The sequence below is a fragment of the Heterocephalus glaber genome, unplaced genomic scaffold (assembly GCF_053883595.1).
Source record: "Heterocephalus glaber isolate CG9 unplaced genomic scaffold, H.glaber_assembly_v1.0 deba00001553, whole genome shotgun sequence".
In the NCBI taxonomy this organism is placed as follows: Eukaryota; Metazoa; Chordata; class Mammalia; order Rodentia; family Bathyergidae; genus Heterocephalus; species Heterocephalus glaber.
In genome coordinates this window covers 19,657,687-19,682,287 of record NW_028258344.1, presented here as the reverse complement: position 1 = coordinate 19,682,287, position 24,601 = coordinate 19,657,687, and positions in this window count along the sequence as shown.

The following is a 24,601-nucleotide window of genomic DNA, read 5'->3' as shown; positions in this document are numbered from 1 at the left end:
CTGGTGTCCTCTGCATCTTTATAGTGTGGAACCAGGTGGCTGACTGTCTGAAGCGCGCTGATTCGGCATGTTCCGTGTGACTCTGTGATTTTTTTTCTTGAGCCAGGATCTCACTTTGTATTTCAAGCTGGCCTTGAACTCATCATGGAGGTTAGGTGGACCTCCAACTTTCAGCAATCCTTATGCTTCTTTCTCCTGAGTGGCTGGGATTACTATATATCTGTGGACTACCATGCCAGGATCATACATATGATTTTCAATCTTTCCATGCACATTTGCTTTTTTTTTTTTTTTAAACTATGCTGGGGATTGAACCCATTGATGCTAGGCAAGTGCTCTACCCCTGGTCCACCTCCCCAGCCTGTCTTTTGTATTCTTAAAATTTGATGTTTCAATATTTCTCTTGACTTGAGCAGGACAAAAATGCACTTAGATGTCAAGAATTGAGCAAACCAGTTTTGATCATCTTTGCTATGTGTGACTTCCACAGAATGACTTTAGATGTCGCCATTTTAATGTGAAATTTTTTGTATCAATGTCTCTAAATTGAAATGAACTTGAAAAATTAATGTTACTTCAGTGTTTTCCTCAGTTATCAAATTGGCTGTCTTCTAAGTTTTCATCACAACTTGACTAAAACTTTATGTATTGCTTCCATGTATTTCAACTCTAAAAGTCATCATTCATAAAGTTGGTAAAGAAATTATACAAGAGAAAAATATTACACACAAGAAAATAAATTCTGAGCAAGCGTTTCACATGAGCAATATATGCAGATGATCCTTCCTGTTTAAATAAACATTGCATAAATCTCATATATAGTGATGTCACAAATGCCTAGCAAAATACTCTACTAACAATGAAATTATTGTGCTGTGCAAATGCAGTATTAACCTCATAAACTTGCCTTCTGAGCAATCCCTTCATTTTAGTATATTGAAAATATCATTGATTTCTTGAAAAAAAATACAACATGGATTATTTTTATAGCTTTCCATTTTTTCTTTTCTTTTCTTTACATAGACATACAGCAAAGCATTCTTCTGATACAATTACATATTTGTTTTGTGTCTGCCTAAAAAAATCTCAATAGGAATATCATTTCCACAATATTTTTCATTACATTGTGGTAATATTAAATTATAAAATTTCTTTTATTTCAATGTTTAAAAATAGCTTCATTAAAAAAAACCTATCTTTCTGAAAACATACTCAGAATATTTGTAAAATTTTTAAACAAAATGTAGTGTAAGTTAGAAATGCATAGGTAGGCTATATCTTGCAATTCCATTTCTTTAAATAATGTTTGATGTTTCTTTTTATAAAACCCGGGCTATACTTTTCCATTATAATTATGGAGACCAGAATTTAATAGTATATATGCATTAACTTATGAGCACTGGTTGAAAGGTTTTACATTAAAATGAATACCAACAAATCATTCATTGATAATTATACACTTTTTGTTTATTTTATTTAGGTTACATTTTAAGAGAGCTATTACATTAAAAATGTAATGATGACTTTTTCTTTTTTGCAGTAATGTGGATTGAATCCAGGGCCTTCACACTAATGTACATTTCCAGCCCTTTCATAATTATTTAATCAGGATCTCACCATGTTACTGAGTTTCCCTTGAATTTATGATCCTCTGGCCTCATCCTCCCAGAATGCTAGTTTTAATGTCTAGCTGATGGAACATTTATAATGAATGCCAACAACAAGGATGTATATTTAGTACATAATCAAATGAGGATAGCTCTGTGTTTAAAAAATCTACAAGCAAATATATATATAGTATATAAGAAATTAAAATGTCACATATGATCTTTTAAATTATTTAAATATTAAATTAGTATAAGAATAATTTATTTATTTTTTTAAATGTACTGATTTTCAATCCTTTTGATAGAGCATCTAAAGTGTATTTCTCTAAATAGCCACCAGATGGCTATATGGGCCCTTTTCTTGACTTTGGAAGTTTAGTTTTTGTTTTTGTTTGTTTCCCTGGAAGAACTGAAGATTTAAGCAATTTTTGCATAATTTCTATGGAATTTTAAAATAGTATAATCAATAATGGAGGAATATATACAATGACATAAATGTGTGCATAGTTCTAATTTTTGTATAATGAAGATGATGTGAATTAATTTTAAAGAATCTCTATGCCACAGAACTTTAAAATATTTGACCCTTTTGCTCTATTTCAGTCCAGACTCCTAATCTTACAGGTTAGGAGCTAGCAAAATAAAAGATGTTCACGTCTCCACTTCGTCATTTTGGGCTTACTTTCACTGACAAATTACTTTATGTGCATGATCCAGATGGTATAAATGTAGGATTAAGAAAAACTACTAGTAAAACTGCTTTACAAATAAAAAAGAAGGGGCTAATTTCTTTGAATTATTCAGGAAGTTATATTTATCCACTTTGCATTCTGTCAATGCATTTATAAGGAAAAATAGGCCAAATAAAACAATGTCTAAAACATTTTTTATGTTGAAACCTTATCAGCATATTTTGCTTTGGAATATAATTGTCTTTAAACTAATTAGCTTATGCTACCATGAAAAATAACTAAATTAAAAGTACTGCAACCCTGACAAGTATTACTATTTAATGTAATTGATACTTATAAATATTTGCATAATGTATGATAACTTAAGTCTCCATCATTTTCTAAAAATAACATTCATTTTGATATAAGTCTCCAGTTTTATGGGAGAATATAGTTGTGTGTGTTCACCACTATGAGATTTTACTCAGAATGAACATTTTGTCTTTTCAAAATCTCAAATGCTTGCTTGGGAATGTTAGTACTATCTTGCATCAGACCAACAGCAATGAATGGAAACGGAACGTGATTGAGTATTACGGAATGCTTGGGTAACGCCACTTTGTAATGAGTTTACACTTTACAACTCAGAGATAGTAAACTGTGGCATATTTGTCTTCCATATCTGACCTCATCTTGATCTCAAGCACCCTTTCTCTGTGATATAGCACAGGAAAAAAAGAAAAAGAACACCTGAAGAGTGATAAGTCAATATTTACTTCTGTTGTTCATGTGTTTTAGACAGTTATTTTAATTTCTTCTCATCTGGAAGGGTCTTCTCTTCCTCTAAGCTTTCCCTTGTGGTATTATTTCATGGAGAGAAGAGTATCCATCTGCTTGGTGAGAGTAAAGGCTCTCTTTTGGCTGCTATTTTCTCAGTTCATGTTGTCTCCATAGGGAGACTCTTAAGGCTTCATATAACTGGATGTCCTGCAATGCTGTCACACTGAAAATCATGGTCATCTAATCTTCCCCTCATCTCCAAATCTTCTCTATAAACCTTCAAGAATTTCTGAGCTCTTAGATATGGACACACAGGTTGTAAAGAACCTGCCCCCACTGCTTGATAACCTGACACCTCTACTTTTACTCTTCTTTTATGAACCATGATGTTCTGATGAACCAAGAGAGATAGTCTCCTCTCAGCTTTCAGACAGAAAGCAAGGTACAAAGACAAGCTTTGTGTACAAAACACCTTCCCTGTGTTTTATCAACTCTCAAAACTATCTCTTCTCTCAGGGTTGACTTTGTCCTCTTTTTCAAATCTCCAATCCTGTACCAACATTGAAGGTTGGTCTTTTCCCTTTGAATTGCACACAATTTTCTTTTATCCATCATTCCTTTCTTTTATAGATTTTTATAAGGATTCTTCTCAAGGTTTCTTCTGGCTTTGCTGTGGGATGGTGTATGAACTGAAGAAAGATTACCTCTTTTAACATTGCCTAATGTTCCAAACTAATCTTTCTATGAAAAAAATATGTTAATTTGAGTTTCAAAGTGAACAATAACCACTTTTTAGGACCAGTTCACCTTCTTCCTGTGACATAAGGAATTAAAGAATTAAGGAGCTGGAGAGACATGGGAAACTAGAGCCTATATCCACAAGGATTTAATAACTCAAACAGAATATCAGTGTTTCATAAATTAAAACTAAGTGATAAAATTCTCATAATTAGTTACTGTGTTCCTCATTTTGGCAAACTCTTAGTAGAAAACACTGCAGTGACATAAAATTTGTATTTGATTGCCTCTGCAGAAGAAAATAGCCTGTCTTATGTAAAAGAGTATTCATCAACTCATTCATATATTCATTTTCATTCATTCATTCATTCATTTATTCATTCGGTGCTAGATTATTATCTGAAAGACCCACTACAATAGTAACCACAGCATAATCCCCTTATCCTCAAACATCTCTCTGTGGGTCATTGCAGCTTCCAAGACATTAAAAGGGCAAAATCGGGGCATATATTTATGGTTAATTTTTTCTCATGGTGCAAAATTCTCTGGGAAAGAAATTGGTTCTGTTGCACTTGTTATTACTTTTATAATCAGGAAAAAGAGCATCATAAAAAGACATTATTTTGACCTCACACTGGTCCAGAGTTTGGCAGCTGTAATTAAAAAGTGAATGTACTCAATGTCTTACAAAATAAAGGCCTTCTATAACAAATAACCTTTTGATGGGGAAAGCACACTATTTGTACACCAAAAAGTAATTTTAAGGCTTATCTTGATTTAATGCCAGGATAAATAGAAGTGGAGGCATCTTGCCCTCCTTTTTTCTTTACTAAGGAATCAAAGCAGATCCATTTCAGCATTCTGCTTTTACAAATATTCTACTGTAAATTTTATACAGTTTGCAAGGACAAAATCCCTTCCAGTGATATTTGGAAACAAAAAAGAAAATTCTGGATCTCTGGATGTGTGGTGACTAGATTTTAACAATCTGTACAGAAGAAGTTTTATTGTGAGTGAAGCCAAGTTTAATACTGCAGTGTTCCAAAGACTTGTCAACAGTTCATTTAAGGAAACATTAAGGAAACATCTCACTCTTGAAATTTAATTTTGACGCATTTTATAAAAGTTGGAAAGTCTGATTATTTATGTTTTAGCTAAGGAAAATTTTTGGGAAACCTGAGTTTATCTCCATAACTTAATGTATAGATGTGTGGCTACATTAAAAGTAGGTTTATATGGGTGGAAATTTAAGACTACATAGTTTTTAAAACCTCTCCATTAATAAGTTGACAGGAAGAATTTGAATAATAACCAAAAAATATAAGTTCTAAATGTATAGCCATTTTGCAGACTTTAATCTTTTGACAAATGATCATTTTTACTGCGATATTTAAGTCACAAAACTGATGAGAAATTTATAGATCTTCACTTCTTACTATAATAAACACTTCAAACAGACTTACTGATGAGTATTCATAGATAAATTTAGAGTTTAAGCAGTTCTTTATATAGTACTTTGTTCATGTCACCTAATATTCTCATATTTCCTTACATTTACAAATACTTTCATGAATTTTTATCTTATTTCATCGACTTATTGTAAGCACACAGAGCTTTTTAAAATTTATATCTCTTCTCACTCATAGGTATGTAAATTATGAAAATTAAATATATTGACTAAGATTTCATTATTAAACAGTGTAAGAACTGGGATACACGCAAATGAAAGATTTCTGATTCCAAAGTCTTTGCAGATATTTGATTTTCCCTTTGATATAAACATGTCACTCATTTACTCATAAATTTTTTTCTTATTATTAAGACTACTAAGGCAACATAAAAGTTACAATTGATTTGGCATGTTGTTTTTAAGGGCCCCTTCTTAGCCCTGAGCCACAACCTTTCTCCTCTTAATGACATCTCTAGGCAGGGAAGAAAGCAAGTATGGAGGACTGGAAATGTATCCAGCCGTGCTCACACTGAATTTTCCGTTATGGAAATACCTGACTTATAGTAACTATTCAATACATAGCAGCTGAATGATTTCATGAGTGAAGAAAGAAAAGATAGGCCATATCTTCACACGGAAAGATTTACAGTAATACTGTTCATTTTCTTTAATTTCTACTTTTAAGCATAACAGTGAATTGTAGAAAGAAGCAGAGAGCTTGCTTTATTTTTTTGAGAGAACTATCATCTTTTCAAGATTGGGATGTTTCTGGCATTTCAATAAGTTAACTGTAGATTTCTATTGACAGCTTGATATTCACAATCAAAAAAACAAAGAGGAGTATTTTGACATACATTAAATTTTTTAAAATATTGCAACTTACTGTCCTACAGCCTGCACTGATGCAAATACTAGTTCATGAAAAAACTCATGAAGTTAATAAAATAAAGATATTGTACTTTAGAATTACAATCATATACCATTGGTAAATAAAGTTTCATTATCTGGTTATCCCTTAGTCATTTATTCCTTAACATTTTTGTTACTTTTCCTTGAGTTTTTCCTTTTTCTATTTTTTTTTTGTCTACAGCCCATCTAATTGGGCAAAAATTTTGTAGTTTGTTTTCCTTTCTGTATAAATGGTTTCAATAGCCTGCGAGCGCGCGCTGCGGCGAAGAGCCTGGCGCTGGACCTGGTTGGGAAGCCAAAGCTCGGACTCCAGTCCTACGTGTGTTTGTCTGTCTCTGCTGTGCGCTGTAAAGTCAGTGGCCCTCGAAGGGCCCTGCCAGGTTGGCACGGCACGGCCGCCAACACTGAAGAAGTTCCCGAGTTATCGCGTCTGCAGACTTCAGCGCTCTGCAGCGCACACCGGCTCAGGCAGGAAGCGCAGCAACTGCTGGGTGTGCCCCGTGACTCCTTTCCAAGGAAGGTCCCTTCGGCCCCCCTTCACAGAGCTTTGGACTGGCAGAAACGGCAGCCGCCAGATGCGCTGCTTTGAGAAGCAGAAGGACGTGGAATTCTGGCTGCTGAGCTAATAGCAACTGGATCAAACTCGGGACCTTGCGCTTGTGAGGCAGGCACCGGAACCACTGAGATGTGCTACCAAAAGCATAAATATCGGAGGGGTTGACAAATCTGACTTCAGCAAAAATAAGAACTTACGACACCCTACCGAGGTACCCAGTCCCGCAGAACACACGCCGAATCAGCCCGCTGCAGACAGGCAGGTCTGTGCACGCCCTACCGAGTTCCTGAGTCACGCGGAAGACACTGACTCACCCCACTGCAGACAGGTAGCCGCCTGATTCCACATTACAAAGGCGCAGAGGACACCAGACCACCAGACCAAGGTACTGAGTCCCACTGTTCCCGGCCCAGAGGTAGGGGCTTCCGAGCCGTTGTCCAACTGCTCCTGGTCCAGAGGAAGGGGCTTCCCAGTCACCATCCCTCCCGGTGCTCCCAGCCCAGAGGAAAGGGCTTTTGGGCCACCTTCTGTTCTGCTGCTCCTGGCCCAGAGGAAGGGGCTTCCAGGCCACCATTCCTCTGGCTGCTCCCAGCCCACAGGAAAGGGCTTTTGGGTCACCATCCCTACAGCTGCTCCCGGCCCCTGTCCCACCTCACCCACCTCAGAGGAGGTAATCCATGCAGGCGCTAACAGCCCCCCACCCCAGTTGAAATGAGAAAACACGAAAATAAGTCTCAAAACCAGACTTCCAGTTCATCTACAGCAACCCCAAAGGGAAATGAGATGGAACACTCTGATCCTCAACCACCTGGACCCGCTGAACTGGCAACAAAAGGGGATCTGGAAGAAATGAAATCAGAAATAATTTCTCAGATAACAGGAGAACTTGTGCTCCTAGTGCAAGACATGATTAAAAAATCTAGAGAGGAGCTGAGGAATATGATGGATTCCTAAAATAAGAAACAAATGGAATCCATAAAACAGATGCAAATAGATTTCCAGGACATGAAAAACTCCAGTGAAAGTCTACACAGCAGAATGAGCCAGTGTGAGGACAGAATTTCAGATATAGAAGATAAGATTGCAATTAGTGTTCAGGAAAAGAAAAATTGCTTCAAAATTATAAGGGAACATGAGAAATCAATCCAGCAGCTGCTAGATGATGCAAAGAAGAATAACATAAGACTGATTGGTCTCAATGAAGAAACAGGAGAGAGTACAGATGACATAAAAAAACTCTTCACAGAAATAATGCCAGGAAACTTCCCAAGCAGGGGAAAAGAGCTTGACATACAGATAAGTGAGGCATATAGGACTCCAAAGAGCCTTGACCAAAAAAAAATCTACACATAGGCATATAATTATTAAGATTCCAGAAACACAACAGAAGAACAAAGTTCTCCGAGCAGTCAGAGAAAAGAAACAAATCACATAGAAAGGAAAGCCCATCAGAATCACAGCAGACTTCTCAACACAAAACATCAAGGCAAGAAGAGCTTGGAGGGACATATTCCAAGCCCTAAAAGAAAACAGCCTCCAACCCAGATTGATGTACTCTGCAAAACTATCTTTCAAACTGGATGGAGAAATTAGATACTTTCATGACAAAGAGCACCTTAGGAACTTCATGAATACCAAACCAGCACTCCAAAGAATTTTACACAATATCCTAGGAACAGACATTGAGGATCACAACTCCAGGAAGCAAAGCAGAATGAACCCATCTGGCATGACAAGAAATTAAATGGAAAGGGGGAGAACCCAACAAAAAGAAAAAGTCATGGCAATGACAAGTCAATACGCTCCAGTTATAACCATCAATGGTAATGGTCTCAATTCACCAATCAAAACAAATAGACTGGCAGAATGGGTCAAGAAGCAAAATCCAACAATATGCTGCATACAAGAAACACACTTAATTCAAAAGGAAACTCATAGACTGAACATTAAAGGGTGGATAACAATACTGCATGTGACAGGAACCCGAAAAAAAGCAGGAGTAGCAATCCTTTTTGCAGATCACGTAGATTTCAAACCAACACTGATTAAGAGAGATGAAAAAGGACACTACATCCTTGTAAAGGGAACAATCCAAGAGGAAGAGATGACAATCATAAATATCTATGCACCAAACACTAGTGCACACAACTATATAAAACAAATACTAACGGACAAGAAGAGTCATATATGCACTAATACAATTGTAGTGGGGGACCTCAACACCCGACTGTCACAAATAGATAGATCAACTAGACAAAAAATAAGTAATGAAATACTAGAACTCAATTGAACTCCTGAACAAATGAACTTAACAGATGTTTACAGAGTCTTCCACCCCACAAAATCAGAATACACATTCTTCTCAGCTACACATGGGTCATTCTCCAAAATAGACCACTTACTCACACATAGAACATGTTTAAGTAAGTGCAAAAGAATTGAAGTTATCCCCTCTATATTATCAGACCATAGTGTGATGAAATTGGAGATCCATAGCAAAAGAAACTCAAAAACTTTCATAAGCACATGGAAATTGAACAACACACTTCTGAATAACCAATGGGTCACAGAGGAAATTAAAGAAGAAATCAGACAATTCCTTCAATTAAATGACAATGACAATACAACATATCGGAATCTATGGGACACAATGAAAGCAGTCTTATGAGGGAAATTCATAGCAGTGAATAAGCATATTACGAAAACAGAACAAGCTCAATGAAACAACCTGATGCTGCACCTCAAGCTTCTAGAAAAAGAAGAGCAGGACAACCCCAGAGCTCATACAAGGGAGGAAATTATAAAGATCACAGGAGAAATCAATGCAATAGAGACTAAGAGAACGATACAAAAAATCAGTGAAGCCAAGAGTTGGTTCTTCAAAAGAATCAACAGAATTGACAAACCTTTAGTTAACCTTGTCAGAAAAAGGAAAGAAAAGGCCCAAATCCATGCAATTAGGAATTAAAAGGGTGAAATTACAACAGACCCAGCAGAAATACAGAGGATCATCAATACTTACTTCCAGAACCTATACGCCAATAAGATGGACAACACAGAAGAAATGGACAGATTCCTAGATACATATGAATTACCAAAGTTGAATGAAGAAGACCTAAAAATTCTGAACAACCCAATATCAACCAATGAAATTGAAAATGTAATTAAAAACTTATCAACTAAGAAAAGCCCAGATCCTGATGGCTTCACTGCTGAATTCTACAAGACATTTAAGAGAGGAACTGCTGCCACTACTGTTTAAACTCTTTAATGAAATTGAAAGGGAAGCAATACTGCCAAATTCATTCCTGGAAGCAAGCATCACCTTGATCCCCAAAGCAGAGAAAAACCCAACCGAAAAGGAGAATTATAGGCCAATCTCACTAATGAACATAGATGCAAAAATCCTTAATAAGATAATGGCAAACACAATGCAGAAGATCATCAAGAAGATCATACACCCTGATCAAGTAGGATTCATCCCAGGGATGCAGGGATGGTGCAATATATGCAAATCAATCAATGTAATACACTCTATCAATAGAGCCAAGGACAAAAACCATATGATTATCTCCATAGATGCAGAAAAAGCATTTGACAAAATCCAACATGCATTTATGATAAAAACCCTACAAAAAATTGGGATAGATGGTCTCTACCTCAAACTGATAGAAGCCATCTATGAAAAACCAACAGCCAATAACATACTAAATGGTAAAAAGCTGAAATCTTTCACACTAAAATCAGGAACAAGACAAGGATGTCCACTATCACCATTCTTGTTCAATATAGTTCTGGAAACATTAGCCATGGCAATTAGAGAAGAGAAAGAAATAAAGGGAATAAAGATAGGAAATGAAGAAGTCAAATTGTCATTATTTGCAGATGACATGATACTCTATATAGAAGACCCCAAGAACTCCACCAAAAGTCTTCTAGACTTAATAACCAAATTCAGTCAAGTAGCTGGTTACAAGGTCAACACACAAAAATCAATAGATTTCCTCTACACAAATGACAGACTCACTGAGAGAGAAAGAGGGCAAATAATTCCTTTCACAATAGCATCCAAAAAACTGAAATACCTAGGAATCATCCTAATAAAAAAAATCAAAGACCTCTTCTCTGAAAACTATGGCACTCTGAAAAGAGAGATTGAAGATGATATCAGAAAATGGACAGACATCCCCTGCTCCTGGGTGGGAAGGATTAATATAATGAAAATGGCCATAAATCCAAAACTGCTATATAGATTTAATGCAATTCCAATTGAGATCCCAGTAGCATACTTCATAGACCTTGAGAAAACAATCCAAAAATTCATTTGGAACAAGAAGAGACCCAGAAAAGCAAAAGCAATTCTAGGTAACAGAGACATGGCAGGGAGTATCACAATCCCCAACCTGCAACTATACTACCAAGCTACTGTGATCAAAACAACATGGTACTGGCAAAGAAACAGACCTGAGGACCAGTGGAACAGATTAGAAGATGCAGAAACAATGCCAGACACACTCAGCCATCTCATCTTCGACAAAGGAGCCAAACACCCTCACTGGAGGAAAGAGAGCCTCTTTAATAAATGGTGCTGGAAAAATTGGACTTCAACTTGCCAAAGATTAAAACTAGACCTGTATCACTCACCATGCACTAAACTAAAATCAAAATGGATTAAAGATCTAAATATGAAAATAGAAACTCTGAACCAGTTGGAACAGAGGTTAGGTAGAACCCTTGAAGACATCTGTGTAGGAAAAGATTTTATGAAGAAAACCTCAGTTGCCCGTGAACTAGCACAAACAATCAACAAATGGGATCTCTTCTTATTAAAAGGCTTCCGCACAGCAAGAGAAACCACCAGCAGTGTGAGGAGACAACCCACAATGTGGGAAAAAATCTTCACCTGCTCTTCCTCAGACAAAGGTCTAGTATCTCGAATCTATAAAGAACTTAAAAAGATCAGACCTCCCAAATTTAAAGACCCAATCCCAAAATGGGCATCTGAAATGAACAGACATTTCTCACACAAAGAAGTAGAATAGCAAATAAATACATGAAAAAATGTTCAACATCACTGGTCATTAGAGAGATACAAATGAAAACAACTCTGAGATTCCACTTCACTCCAGAAAGAATGGCTGCTATCATGAAATCAACCAATAAATGCTGGCGGGGTTGTGGGGAAAGAGGAACCTTGCTCCACTGCTGGTGGGAGTGTAGACTGGTGCAAGCACTGTGGAAATCAGTATAGAGATACCTCAAAGAACAAGTCCTGGAAGTCCCATTTGACCCTGCTATTCCACTGCTGGGGGTGTTCCCCAAAGAATTAAAAGAATCATACCACAGTGATATATGTGCACCCATGTTCATAGCAGCACAGTTTGTAATAACTAAAACTTGGAAACAGCCCAAATGCCCATCAACTGGAGACTGGATCAAGAAAATGTGGTTTTTTTTTAATAAAATGGAGTACTACTCAGCCATAAAAAATGAGAAATTAGAGACATTCATAGCTAAGTGGATGCACATTGAGGTGATACTCTTAAGTGATATAAATAGGACAAACATGTAAATACCGAATAGTTTCTCTGCTGTGATAAACTGAAAGTGTAAGTAAGGACTAAATATATAATAGGTAATGTGAAATAGGAAAAAAAGGGCCAAAGGGGAAGGAAGTGGGAGGGCTAAGCGAAAGGATAGAAGGGAATTGGATTAATATGAGAAAATGGGAAAATAGGAACAAAATCTTTGTAAATAGGGAGAAATGGAGGGGTTGAAGGGAGGGCTGGGTGAGGGTGAAAAATAAGAACCAAGAGAGACTATGTAAAGGTTCAAATTTCCAGTGATGAATGTCATTATATTGTATACCTAAAATGTATCAATGATTAGAATGAATAATCGATGATGCCAAATAGGAAGAAAAGGTCCAAAGGGGTAGGGGTAGTGGGAGTGGCAGGGGAAAGGAAAGAAGAGAAAGGAAAAATGATGAGCAATGGAAAAAATGGAAATGAAGTGTTTGTAAATAGGGAAGGGTGGAGGGGGTGAAGGGAGGGCTGGGAATGGGGAAAAAATAAGAACCAAGAAGCATTATGTAAAGGTACAATTTCCAATGAGAAATGTAATTGTGTTGTATACCTACAATGTACCAATAAAAGAATTTAATACCAAAAAAATGGTTTCAATATACCTCCTACTTAACTCATTATTCTCCCCTTTTCATTATGCTTTTAATTATTCTTATTAAGACAAGCAAACAAATATTTAATTACATAAGGCTCTTGCTCTTAAACTTCCAGTGGCTTCTTATTCTCCACAGTAGTTGTTGTTAATTTGAGGGTTTCATACTAGAAACTACTGATACAGTTAGTAACAAGCTCACAGGTAACTTTGAATCATACTGATATTTAAGAATAATTGCTGTGAAGAATAAATAATATCCACAATCCAAGCAGGATCTTTCACATCTTTAGACATTTAGCTCCATCCTACTTCTATCATCTCCAGATGCAGATTGTGATGGAGTCATATATATAAACAAACAATTACAATATAGGTGATCAGGGCTCTGATAGGAGCAAGTAAGAGAAGCAGATGATGCTGTGGAGCTATGAAAAAGCTCTCTGACCCTTACTTGGGGATAGGAGCCAAGAGTTACAGAACGTATCTGAGAAAAGATAAAGCTTAAATTAAATTTAAGGGTAAGGATGATTGTCAGGTCAACAAAGTTGCAACACGTAGGGATATCCCAATTTCAAACCTAAAAATTGGATTAATTTTAAGAATGATAAATGTAGGCATGTGTACTGAATTCATTGAAAGTTAACTTTGCATGTAGTGTATTCATGGCACTTGTTATGGCTTGTATGCAAGTCTTCCCCCAAAGCCTCATGTGGTCATACGTGAGGTTTTTTGGAGGTGGCTGGATCTAGGGTGTGTGATGCTGGAATAGAAAATGTGATGGTGGAATTAGGGGTGTGGGGCTGGTATTAAAGTTGCCCCACCCTGGGTGTGTGTGACCTGTCCAAAGGGTGGGTAGCCTGGATGGAATGTAAAAGACAAAGAAGGCTTGCTGCTGCTGCTACTTCTGCTTCTACTGCTTCACTGCTTTGCTGCTTGTTGCCTTCTGCATGCCCTGTCATACCATGAAATATTTCTCCTTTGTGATGCACCTGTCCTATGCCACCCTGCCTTGGAGCCAGCTGATGATGGACAGAAACATCTACAAACTGTAAGCTGAAATAAACCTTTCCCCCTTCACCTTTGGGTGTTGGGTGTTTGTCTCAGCATGAGAAAAGTGATTAAGACAGTACTATTCTAATGTAAGCTATTTTGTGAATATAAAAAGAGAGTAGTTCTATCAACATTAATAATGTGATAAGTACAAATTTTGACAATGTGAAGGATGTCTTTAAACACCAGAGTTTCCAGGTAATTGAATTTTTGTAGAATTTATTCTAATATGTTATATTTTTAAAATAAGAATTGAGGAAAATTATTTAGCATGACATCAAAACCAGAGGTAAAATCATTAAGATTCAGATGAGATTTTCTGATGAATTTTAATTTTTAAAACTTTTAACCTGAAAATAGTTTTGGGAATAAAATGAATAATAATAGGTATTCTAGTATAGTGTACAATTTTACAGACTTACGCACCATTAAAAAAGTGTGATTATTAAGGATTGATGGTTATGAAAGCTCTTATATAACAGATAGTATGTAATTTGGACCTTCAAGATTTAGTGGCATGAGAGTAGGTATAAAGAAAGGAGGAGCAATTGCATGGAAAGAAGATTGCAGGACTTTGGCAAATACACTATCACAGCCATCATAGCTAGTACCTTTACCCATTGCCGACATTGGTAATAAAACCCTCCAACAATGTGAAGTATTTCTTGAAAGCCTCCCCAATAAAGTTCAAGTGGAATAGAAGGTGAAGGTAATTTGTCATTATTGAGAGAATATTAATGTGATATTATAACCTAATAGAATAAAAAATACATATTTTTCTTTTTCCCTGGTTCCTGACACAGAGGTACTAATATTGTGGGATTTTTCTGGAGAATAAGAGCATCTTTTGTTGTAATGAGACTCTTGGTGGGCTCTTTGGTAGCTTCCATTAGACTAAGCCATAACTGAGGAATTGAAACTTTCAACTCCATTGCTATTCCTTTGAGAAGGAGAGCAGAGCTGCAGCTTATTAAAAATCAATTATCTTAGCCTCCAGGAAAATGAACCTTCATAAAAATCCCAAACTGTGAAGTTTGAAGAGCTTCTAGATTGATGAGTACATCGAGCTGTTGAGAAAGTGACATGTCTCAAATCCATATGGACAGAAAATCTTGCATTCAGAAGTTTTTCAGACATTGATCTGTGTCTCTTCATCTGGCTGTTCATCTATATCACTTATTGTATCTTTTATTAATATAATGAACTAGTAACAAAAGCAAGCATTTTCCTGAAATTTGTGCACTGCCATAGGAAATTAATCAATCTCAGGAGGTGGTCATGGGAACTCCAATTTATAGTCCATTAGTTGACAATACAGTTGACCACCCACTACATCCAGTTAGCATCTAAGGAGAGAGGCAGCTTTAGAGGACTAAGCCCTTAGCCTGTGGAATCTGACTTTATATACAGGTAGATAGTGGCAGAATTGAATTGAATTGTAGGATGCCTTGGCATCCACTGAAGAATTGCTTGATGTGTGAGAAAATACTCCAACATTTGTTGACCAAAAATGTTCTGTGTTGTATTGAGTGCTGAATGTGTAAGGAATGAATATTTGTTTCTCTGATACAATGGACAAAGATTCAGTAGCAAAAAGGGAAATTTGGAGTAAGAATACAGCACTACGTTTAAAACCTCTTTTCTTGTAATAGGTAAGAGGGAGAAGATATTGGAGCAATAATGTAGGTCTCTTAAATTATATGCTAAGATTTCGTACTGTTTATATTATGTTATATTTATATTTTTACATTGTCAGCAAATTATCCTATTTTCTTCTCTTGTTACCTTAATACTTGATACCATAACACTAATATTATTTTTACTTTTACAACCTATTAATATCTCTGTAGTCTCCACTCAGTCTTCTGTATAGACATTAAAGGAAAATACATACTAAGTGCCCACATGTGTTGAACCCAGTGCCAGAGGCTGGAGATGTTTCCATGTGGTGCAGATAGGGTTTCTGTTCTCATGAAGATGATGATATAGCAAAAGAGAAAGTGCAGAGTACTTTCCTCTTATCCAAACTTACTAAGATTGTTCTACTCTGACATTTATTTATTCACACTATTGCAAAGAACTTTTAAACTGTATGTAATTTTCAGGATTTTTACTCATTTTTTTGTCATTTCTCTAGTCACAGACTCTCTAAGCGTACCTTACATTAAAAGACAAATCCATCTTTTTGATGTTTATGATAGTTCTTAAAAGTTTTGAACACAATAGCCCCTTATTCTTGGTTATGAAATACAAAGATACTCTATTCCAACTGTGTTCTTTTATTAGAGTTGTAAGGCTGGGTAGGAAATTATCTTACATATTAAAACCATATCCTAGTAACTGTGGGACATAGTGGATGACAATACTTCAGCAAGTGATAAGAGGGGAACTGACCTTACCAAGCAGATGCATTCATGTTTCTTTGAAAAAGGGATTTGAGCATACATTGCTTTTTCCTGTCCTACTTCATGAATTTTCAGTGGTTGCAGGAAGAACTTTTGAGCATTTCTAAATGTAGAAGAAAGTTTTTCACATCTCAGAGATGAAAGTGAGTTGAAGTTACTATCTTATTTCCAATAAGCTATCCATATTTCAGAAATGTAGTTTAATTTTCATTTGTTACTAGACAGAATGGGTAATACCTTCAGAAATATGAATGTAAGTAGAATCTACAAGTAAACATAGGTAGCAAATGTTTTAGTACCTTACACATATTTATATGAAATTGCATTTCAGAATATATTGAATGCTAAAAACCTGGTGCCTTATTATCATGATGAGACAGAAATGGAAAATGGCAGAGGACTACAGGCAATTTATTTTCATGACAAGCCTGCAATATCATGAGGAATTGTAAACATAAACCATTCTCATTGCCATCTCAGGACTGCAATCTTGTCCTCCAAAGATGTCACACCCAGGTCTTAGTTGTTTTAAATGATTCATTTCATATTTCTAGATATTCTTGACCAGTCTAGTTATCAGGTCCAGCCATTTCTAAAATAAATGAATATTATTCTCACCAGCTTTATTGAAGAAAATAGTGTCAACATATAATGCTAGATTTGAATGTTTATGAATAATCCAGGCTCCTTGAAAAGAATTAAAGCAGTTTGTTGATGTACAGTTTTGGGGTTCAGATTTTGATGTTTATAAAAGTGAGTAAATTTTAGAGAATATATAAATATGTTCTTTAAAAAGAAATTAGACATTGAATGTGTGTGGACTTGTGTGGTGTAATTAGAGCTCTTATTACCTCACGTGCCTAAATTATATTTGTACCATGTCTTGCACTATATGTTGTGGACATGCCCACAGAAAGCCAAATAAGTGTTAAAACAGGAGCTCAGTTAACCCCACATTACAGACCCAGTTTTTAATGATTCAAAACAAATATATATTTACTATATATATTACTATATATATTTACTATATGTATTTTATAGGAATAATGGTAGAAAAGCCTTCACTTTTGGGCCTGGGATTTAGCTCAGTGGATTTGCCGCCTGCTGTGCAAGCGCAAGGACCCAAGTTCGATCCCCAGTACCAAAAAAAAAAAAAAAAAAACAGAAAGAAAAGAAAAACCTTCACTTTTAAAGGTGAAGGATCATCCTAGCTTTCCATAAATCTATTGTTATGATGTACCAGCTAAAAATATTGACCTTGATATAATAAAACATTTTCATTGTGGTATAGCCTTTAAGAAGTACAACGTTATTATTACATTGAGATAAATACTATTAAATGCCTACAAATTTTTAGATTCATCAGGGGTGATTAATCAAAGAATAGTAATTTATTTCTGCTCGCTTAATGTACTTGCTCTCTTATTACCACCTCCAAAGCTTCACCTCTAAGAAGATGCTTGTAAAAAAAAATAAGCTGAATTCCCAGTATATACTATAAAGAATTCCAAAAGATTACATTTTTAAATGACCTAGGAGCAGTATTTAATACTTTATAGCATAACATGTTTCCTTTTTTCTTTTGGTACTGAGGATCGAACTCAGGATCTTGCGTTTGCGCGGCAGGAGCCAGAACCACTGGGCTAAATCCCCAGCCCCTAACTTGTTGCCCTTTTTAACCACACATGATACTTCAAAAATCTAATGTAAAATGAATCTTTTTTTAACTTGAAAGATCCACATTTGCATATATGAACAAAGTTTTGTGTGCATAGTTTCATGGGGTTCATAGTTTCCCTTAGGTTTAAAATATACCCTGATTACATAATCCTATAAAACAATATTGGACTAGATGTAAAAATGTAGTAGCTTACAGTTAATTTAATCACTGTACCTCATTTTCTTCATCTTTATGTACCAGAAAATGTTAGTATTTATCTGTTGAGATTGTTGTAAAGATGAAATCTGTTAATATATGCCAAAAGATATGTTCAAATACCTGGATCAAAGACAGTGCTATATTAGAGCTTTTTCTTTTTCTTGCATTTTTTCTTTTTTTGTTTTTTTTTGGGGGGGCATATTTTGAGGCAGGGTCTCACTACATAACTCAGGCTGGCTTCAAAATAGCTATTGTGGTCCCAACTGCCCTCGAGGTTATGATCTTCCTGTCTCAACCTCACAGTTGCCACAGTTACAGATGTGCACTATCACACTCATCTTATAAAAGCTTTTCATTATTTCATTTCTAAAATGGTGTAGATATAGATAAGACAATGGGAAAGTACTTTCAGCTTTTGGGAAATCCTACTTTATAAAGACACTGAATTTGGGCTGGATCTTGAGAATTGATGTTGGTATGGCAGAGAGAAGACAAGAATGTTTTAAAAAAACTGAACATACTTCTGGAAGTAGGAAACTTCTATGGTATGAGTCACTAAACTGGACTCAAAAGTGGAAGGCTCTATTAATGGAAGTAAGAGACAGCTGGCAAAGTGGATATAGTGCCCTAGATGAAGGGCTTTTGGTGTTATGTTGAAGAGATTTGCCTGGGTAGATGAAAGAAGATCTCGATTTCTATTGCATACCTTCCTATCTTCAGCCCCATTTATGTCTATTTTACACAAATCAAATGGACTGCAACAATGTGGAGCAGAATACTCAAGATCAAACTGATTAAAGACAGTTGAAACTAAGTTATAAAGGGCAGTTTCTATTTCTGAAGCAGCATCAATGGACCTACGAGAAATGTTGCTAAAAATTAAGACATTATATTGAAGAATGAATTCATGATGACTAAAGAAAAAATAAAAGAACAGGCCAGAAATAGAAGAATAATTTTTCCTTGATGGTAGAAATATCATCTCAAAGGTAAAGTAATTGGAAGACACCATGTGCAGACTCTAAGACTATGGATGCATTAATATTCCAGTGTATTTAACTGTGAGGAGGCAGCATTTTGAAAAAAAAATCTCTACTTCTATTTTTCCTTTGAGATATACTTCATCTTGGCAAGCCCGGGGCATTTGTCCATCTATCTGGTAGAAGTGAGTGGAGACAGAAAACCATTATAAAGTTTGCTGCAGGAGGAATGAAGTTATGCTCAGTTTTTGTTTTGTGAAATAGAATTCTCCAGGAAGATGATAGCCCACAGAAATGATTTCCCATGACTTCTTTCCCCCCTTCCCCTCTTTAGCATATCAGTAGGGAATTAAGGAAGACATACTTCTTATAACTGTCTCACAGGTAGAGTAGATACATCTTTGACAGCAAGGTAGTTAAGAAGGCACAACAGATGGGAAAGAAAGAAAAATCTCACCTGAAATTTCTGGCATTAGGAATGGAGAGAAATAGAAATGAGGGAAGAAAGTGTATTTTCCTTACTTTACCCTGAGTTTTTGAGGCAGAAAGAACATGCATGTTCTAAAAGGCAAGGGACATAGGGAGAGGAGAGCAGGGATCCTGTCCCAGCTTCTTGTCTAGTTCCTAAGAAGGGACCATATTTCTCTCTTCTAGCACATGTCGGTGGCTTGAGAGCCAATCATTTTGTCCACTTAATCCAGGAGCATACATGAACTCTTCCTTGGACAGTTTTAGTGATCAGAGCAAGGTTTAGGTTGCATTGATCTTCTCTTTTCCCTAATAGCAAAGTGGATGGAGTCATAGGAATAAATGCCAGTTGCTTGGAGACTAAATAAAAGACATAACAGGAATTTTGGGTATATTTGAATGTTGATTTGAAATAAAGAAGTTACTCAATCTCCTTTTATATACTTAATTTTTAATATAAAGTCAAGACTATTCATATATAATTCTAAGGATTCTACTTCCACTTACAGCACACAGAAATGAAACTGGGGTTCTGAAAGAAGCATGGTCTCTGCAGGAAGATTTTTTTTTTTAAGACAGAGTCTCACTGTGTACTTCAAACTGGCCTCAAGCTCATAGAGATTCCTCTTGCCTATGCCTTCAATTGCTGGGAATACAGGCATGTGTCTACACACCTGGCTCCAAAATTTTCTTTTTGTACAAGTATGAATAAGCAATAAGCAAGTAATAGAAACCAAATATCTTTAGTTGCTTTAATTTAAAACTTAGTCCCTTTTGGTTACATTGATTATTTTCTTGTAGTAAAAAATTGAGGCAAAGTGTAATAATGTGTTCTACAGTTTTATTTCTTCCAGATTGTGGGAATTTTCTACCCTACAAGAAACAATGTATTTAAATGAAATTTTCTCTCAGTGCTTGTAATATGCCTTACCTTACATGTCTCTTGGTAAAGTGGGAAAAATTCTCTGTAGGTAGTAGTGAAGTCAAAAAGCATTTTAAACTTACAAAATTGTTCCGAAAATAATACCTTAGTAAATTTGAGGAATGGGAATGTAGAAAACCTGAGAATTAAAGTATAGACTGTAAATAGACAGAAAGGCTACACATTAATTTCTAGTTTCTTAATGGATAATTATAATGGAGAAAGTGCTGATTGTGTAAATGTATAAAAATAATATATTGATGATTTGGAATTGGGAAGAATTCCAGAATTGAATGAATGTTGTTCATGCTATCTATTTTATAGTACTGTTTTTCTCATAGTAGTCACTTTACAAATGTTTGCTGAATGAATCAATTGTCCTTGAGACCACCTGGAATCTGTTAGCCTAATACATTTACCTGGAATACAGAGTGCATTTTTCCAGAGCTGAAGATTTGTCTGCTGCACATTTGAATAATACAGCCGTTTCATTTCTCCCATTTCATTTCCCTTCACCTCCAATCTGAGCTTTCCCATAAATGCCTTCAACTGTGTTGACAATTTCACTACTGACTACTCTGTGCCAGTGTCCATGCCCAAGCAGTGGTCCAGGCCCAGACCAAATGCCCCTGAGTATTTCCCTGAAGTAGCTCGAACATTCAATTCTAGAGTTTGGGTTTAAAAATATCTGCCAACAATATACTTATGGTACAATGAGCTTTTAGATTTTCTTTCCTTCTTTGTTTTTCTATTATTTTTTGGAAATGATTTTTTCATACAGTAGTTATATTTTTAAGACCTTTTACTCTTTTCAAAATGACATTTTGTCTTTCCTAAATAACATTATTTTTTGATGAACTTAAAAGGAACTCAAAAGAGGATTGCTATAATACTAGATTTTATTTTACTTTTACTTTTATTCCTGGTGTTACAGAAAGAGCTTCTAATGCAGTACAAATTATTTTGTACAAATTATTGTTCTGAAATTTTAATTAGGATGTCTGCATGGAAAACTGTGTTTTTCTCAGCTCTTCCGTTTACATATTGAAGACAGTATATAATTTGGAGTTTTTAGAGTGAATCTCTACAATCTCCTATAAAAGATACAGCTATTGGCTAGTCACTTGGTCTCCCTAGTTCAACTCCCTTTTATCTGTACCATTATTACTAGAAGAAAATAAGATCTGCAGATATGAAACCATGTCTGTAAATAAGATCAGGCCTATCCCACTACAAGTAGACTTAGCTAAGTGTGCCAATGTCAAAGTAATAATATTCTCATCTATAGTTATTGCATCTTCCAATGTAGCATTGTTGTGTCTTTTCTGAAGCCAAGAGAGCCTATACCTTGTCCATGAATGTACCAAGTGGCAGCCTATAGATGACAAATTTCTTGTATCATGTATTATGACAGTTCTTTTTGTTTGTTTCTCCTTCTTGTCTCCCACCGCCATCATCTTTTTTGGTACTAAACATTGAACCCACAGCCTTTGCAAAGAGCTAACTTCCCTATTTTAAATTTTGAGACACTGTCTCACTAATTTGCCCAGGCTAGCCTTGAACTTTGATCCTCCTGCCTCAGCCTGCCGGAATGCTGGGATTACAGACATATGACACCATGCCCAGTTTATTTCTTCTTTCTGAAGTATTTAGGATAGTGTCAACTCAAACATAAGCAAGAGTTAGTATTATTTAAAGCTAATAAGCATCATGACCTAAAGAAATGTGGCCACAATTTTAATTGTCAATTTGATTGCATTGTGAAACTTGTGGAGAGGTGATTGGATTCTGGGGTTTATGGCAGAATGTGCTATTACAAGGCTGGGCCCTGTGGGAGGAGGTGATTCACACTGTAGGTATGCCTTTGGAAGGTATGCCTCATGGGAGCTTTCCTCCTCTATTCTGTTTCCCAGTTGCCACAAATGAGTGGCTTTTCTGTACCATACCTTTCTTTATGCTTTACAGTCAGCTAACCATGGACTGGAACTTCTGAAACCACGAGCCAAATTAAATTTCTCCTCAGTTAAATTGTGGATGTGACGTATTTTGTCTTAGTAATAGAGAAGCTAGACAATACAAGGAATTAAATAGGTTTTTGAGAATGAGAGGCAAATTCAAATTTTGCTCCTACCACCAACCAGCTATCGGATTGTAAATAGTCTTTAAACTTTCGGAATTTTTCTATTTTTATCTGTAAAAGATAGTTAAACCTCCTTACCAGATTACCAGATAACTCTCTTATCAGATTACTTTGAATAAAAATTTAAAGTTTTATAAAATTTTTAGTTCATGGTAAATTATTTCCAAATGATATTTAATATTAAAAACAGAATTTTAAATATAGAATATACAACTCTCATTGCTCTCACTGGAAAACTGAAATCTGGCAAACCTAAATGAATAGCCTAAAGTCATGTAATCATTTAGAGGCAAATACTGCTTTTGAATCCACTTAATAAGAGGTAATGCTCTTTTTTGTCATCAGAATAATACCTCTTTCATTAATTGAGTACTACCAAGATCATGTTTCTAACCTGGAGAATGATTAAATTTCTCATAGTGATAAGAGAAAATTTTGATAATCTTATTTTATATAGATTTATTTTAGAATCTGCTTTTGTCTAGAGCAAAATTTTGTTCAAGAGCTAATGCATTACCAAAGCATAATTTATTTAAGGACCATTCAACTAAGTCCAAAACAACTTGATTTCCCTGGTGTGCACTCTAAGCTTCACTCTAGCAATCAAGGATAGTATATTTAAATGTGATTTAATAGTACTTAGTTGTATATTATTTAATTTATTGTATCATGTGCCCCCACAATGTCATCATTATAGTGCAAAAGTAAGTCTAGTGAATAAGTGGTATGGTTTCAGTTGATCCTTCTGTATTAGAATATAGATTTCTCCATTATTTGTATCTGTTTCATTTGATATCATGATAATTTTGAAATAAAATTCTACTTCTTACTTTCCTGTGTGTAAATGTATATTCATGCTATGTCCAACATAATCAAGATAAAGTTATACTTAGCACAAAAGTCCTTTCATGTTCAGAATAAGTGGCTTTGAAGAATAAAGGTCTACTAAACTAAAGCCATAGTACTATGCATATGATGGCTTAATGGCTTTCTTAAAAATATTCCTGACAGAGTACATTTTGTTAAAAACAACTTTGGAAAATTAATTAGAATTCTGAAAAAAATGGTAATGGTTTTAAGGTACAGATTTCCTGTTAAAAGAAAACTCTTGGACTAGTGCTTCTGTGTGGGAGACAAAAAATTAAAATGGAATTTTAATAGTCTTTGGTATATCTCCTATGTCTGGATCTTCTTACACTAGTTAGCCATCATAGCTGAGTAAATCACTCAACTTCCCTGAACCTCTGGTTTCTTTACTCTCTGTCATAAAAAGAAATCTCTGTTTAGGATTAAAGAAATATTTAAGTTTGTGTCACTCTCAAAAGAAAGCTTTGCCAAATTTATTTTTTATGGGCCTTGTTCCACCAATGATAATTTTTTTTGCCCAGTAACTTCAAGACCTTTCTTTGTTCCATAACACTTCAGGTCATCAAACCATGACCTTAGCCTTTCTATATTTCCTCCACTACTTATAACTCTCATTTCCCCTTTATAAAACTTTTTCTTCATTGTTTCACCTGTGATGGACCCATACAGAATAATAGAGAATGTTAGAAGAACTGAAACTTAATGTGGCTGGAATAGAAATATAGGTAAAAAAAAGTGAAGTTAACAACATAATCAGAAAAATTTCCAGTTTCCAATGCCTTATGTGAGAAATTCAGAAGTAGTTATTCCATCCCAAAGCAAGTAAAATTTTGACCAAAAGAAAAACCAACAACTCTTCTTAGAGAAATCAGAAAAGTGAGGTCAAAGGAACACCACTGTTTCCTCAAATTGGAGAAATAGCTAGATGGGTACAGAGAATTACAACTTACTGGAATAGAAACTGTAAAGCAAAAATCTCTAAGAGCACTAGTTCCAGGG